Source organism: Pteropus vampyrus, unplaced genomic scaffold, assembly GCF_000151845.1.
Source record: "Pteropus vampyrus isolate Shadow unplaced genomic scaffold, Pvam_2.0 Scaffold144, whole genome shotgun sequence".
NCBI lineage: Eukaryota > Metazoa > Chordata > Mammalia > Chiroptera > Pteropodidae > Pteropus > Pteropus vampyrus.
Genome location: NW_011888925.1, coordinates 1009709 through 1013325, shown reverse-complemented (window position 1 = coordinate 1013325; position 3617 = coordinate 1009709).

Sequence of the window (3617 nt, the reverse complement as noted above, 5' to 3'; positions counted from 1 at the left end):
CCCGGATAGGGACGGTCCAAGGTAGTTCCCGAAAGTCGCGCCGTGCTCAGATTCTCCCGGTCTTAAACTCTGAGGTCCCGGTTTCTGTGGGACCGGGAAGGGCTGGGCTGGGCTCCCCAGCGTCCTTCCTCCGCGTTCCAGAATCCCGGCGGGAGCGACAACGGGGACGGCAGCCTTGCTTTAGGCGGTGTGACTGTGTCTGGGCAGTGCTGTGTGGTTAAGGGGACATTTGGCGAATTGGATTATTTTGCAAGGCATCCTATGCTCACAAATGGCCATAAATATTTTCATCAACTCTAACTCATTTCTCTATCTGTCAGGGTCCGTCCCTACGGGAAACGGAATTTCACTTGGAAGTAGTTCAGCCACGGGGACTTTAATGAGGGACTGTTTATGGAGTAGAGGGCGAGGGGCAAAGGAGCCGGCAAGGGGTGGTGAGACCCCCCAGGGATGGTAGGAAGCTGATACTACCCCTGGGCCTTCGGGATCTGGGGAGAGAATGGCGTACTTGGAGCTGGAGGCGGAGGAGGGACCTTCACATGCCCGCCTCGCCTCGTGATGCAGAAATATTCTGACCTTTCCTCCTGCTGGCGCCTCCCTGGAGGGCGGGCGAGCCTAGGTGTTGCAGGGCGGAGAAGCAGGGAGAAGGGGTCTGAAGGTGGAGGGGCAGACGGAGAATAACTGGGACAATGTCTCAAGTCCTCTCATTTTTCTGTTTGGCAAGTTTGAAGTCTTATACAGTGACTAGCCCCAGTTGCGTGGGATGTATTTAAGGTAGGATCATAAAATAATTAGGACAGTTTTTGTCTTAGTCAAACACTTATACTTGGGAGGTGCTACACTTCTCTGAAAATTCTATTGATAAGAATATTTTTGTTCCCTCTCTTTTGGAACTGCTCTCAATGTCACCTGTACATTAAACAAAATTATTTTCTTGGGAAACTAAAATCTTCCTTTTGATTTTCACAAACAGCCAAAAGGCCTGAACGATACTCCACGGTTACCAGGACAGAACCCTGGAAAGAGCACTGACTGGCCTGGATGTCAGTGGGGTTAGCTGTGACCTGGGGCAAATTAAGGTCTCTCTCTGAGCCTCATTTTCCTTGTTTGTAACAGGGATAAGGCATGCATTCTCTAAGGCTCTGGCCAATTCCAATAGTTTATGATCCTTTTAGAAGCAAGACTTGAAAATTAGATGGATGGAGCTGTTTTGGGTCAAAAGCAAGGCATGATTATAATATGCAACCAATTTTCCTGTGTGGTTGGTAAGTTGGATCAAATGGTTTGAGTAACGGCTGCGTTACTGAAATGCTGCTAGGTCTCCAGTGTCCCAAAGCAAAAACATAGCACCCACCAGAGCTTTGCATATTGCTAGGAAGCGTGTCTCACATCTTCAGAGTCTCGCCTTAGCTCTCTGGTGTTGCACGTTAGCTGTGACATGAATAATATCTGGGAGATGAAGCTTAAGCATGTAACTGATGTTCCTTTTTTTTAAGTGTATTTATTTTCAATTTGAACCAAAAGAAGCTGCAGGAAGGCAATGCGCATCCATCTAACTTTTACTTAGATTTATCAATTTTACCTCATTTGTTTTAATCTGCCTCTGTGCGTAGATATTATAATTATCATTATTTTTGCTGAATCATTTGAGAGTAAATTGCAGACGCCATGACCCTTCACTCCTAAATACTTTAGCATGTATGAACATTCTTCTATATAACCAGAATATAATCATCAAATTCAGGAAATTTAACATTCATATGATATTATTTTCTGACAGAGTCCATATTTAAATTTTACTAATTGCCCAGTAATTTCCTTACGGCAATGTTTGTTTGTTTGTTTGTTTGTTTGTTTCCCATATAGGCTTTAATCCATGTCCATGACCCCACATGACATTTAGTTGTCACGGTCAGTCTCTTTAGCTTCTTTAATCTGGAGCATTTCCTCAGCTTTTTTATGTCATTTGGGACATCGATATTTTTTAAATATACGAGGCCAGTTGATTTGAAGACATGTCCCTCAGTCTGGCTTTGTCTGATTCAGGTTATGCATTTTGGAGCAGGAATACCACAGGAGTGGTGTCAGGTCACTTCTGGGGACCCACGTGACCTCCATCCCTTGATCAAGGAGATTGCTAATTTTCTCCATTGTAACCGTGCCATAGTTTCCCTTTGGAATTAAGAAGCAAACCCAAGTTTTTAAGAAAGAAGTCCAAGTTTGGTCAAGTTTATTTCGCAAGCACACTTTAATGGGCTGGTGGCATGCGCGCCTCAGCCTTGGCGTGCTCTCCGGCTGGAGGTTTGGAGAGCAGAGTTCTGGCTTTGGACAGGGCAGCACAGAGCAGCCCTCTGTCTCTCCTCACGAGGACAAAGAATTCGGGGCATGAATGCTTGCCATAGGCCGAGAATGCCATGTGCTGTTTACCAGCCTCCGATCACCCTGTGGCGTCCCTCCGGCAGCCACAAATGCTCCCTAAGGCTGACCGCTCCCAGCAGAGGCTGCCACGGGCTACAGCAAATGTGCAGGGAACATTCTGCTGAGGAGGGTGGTTTCAGTGCCCTTTAAAAACCTCTGTTATTTTCCACCGTAAGTTTAAGGCCCGGCCTTAAAGGAAAAATTTCCTAGCGGCGGGGCCAAGGATTGAAAAGGGTTAAGAGTGAAAAGATCATCTCTTTCATGGACCTGGCATCCTAGTCTGCACAGTGCTTTATCTCTTGAGATCTCACACTGGGTGCAGAAAGGTGAGGACTGGAGAAGAGAAACGATTGGTCTCAACTCACAGAGCTGGAAAGCAATGATTTTGCCTAGGTCGATCCCAGCTTTCTGATTTAAAAAAAAAAAAAAGCTTTTTTTCTTTCCCATGATACCATTTGCTGCTTCCCTGAGGAAGTTGGGAATTTTTTTCTGAGGTTTTAGGAAATGGAAGACATCTTTTGAAATTTGTGGGGCCTTGACCTTTTGAAAAATCCCTGAAGTAGTTATTAAACACATATGCAAAGCTCCTTTCCTCAATGAGCCTACAGTCTAGTAGGGGAAGAATAATAGTTAATAATAATAATAATAATAGTAGTAGTAGTAGTAGTCATCAGTTCTGCCACTTCTTAGCTGTGCGATCTTGGACAAGTTATCGAACCTCTCTGTGCCTCAGTTTTCTTATCTATAAAATAGGGATGATTTGGTACATCTCTCATAGTGTCGTAGTGAGGATGATGTAAATGAACACATAAAATGTGCTTGGCGTATATTTCTACGTGGTTTGTACATGCTTCATCTCTACATTTTCTACAACCTCATGAGGTGGGTATTATTTTTCTCACTTATAGACAAAGAAACTGAGGCTCAGAGAAGTTAAGCAATACATCCAGGGGCACACAGCTAGTAAATAGCAGACACGGGATTTAAACTCGGTCTGGTCTGACTGAGAAGCCCACGCTTTATTCACAGTATCCTGCTTGCTCGGATACCAGGAAGACAGTGTTAATAAGAGTCTGTAACTGTTTCAAGGTTTGGAGAGGAGTGTGGGAGGGCGTTCCGGGCAGAGGGAACAGCAGGAGGAAAGCATGGAGTGAGGTGTGTGGGGAGGCTCAGCAAGGCGGAGCTGGAAGCAGCAAGAG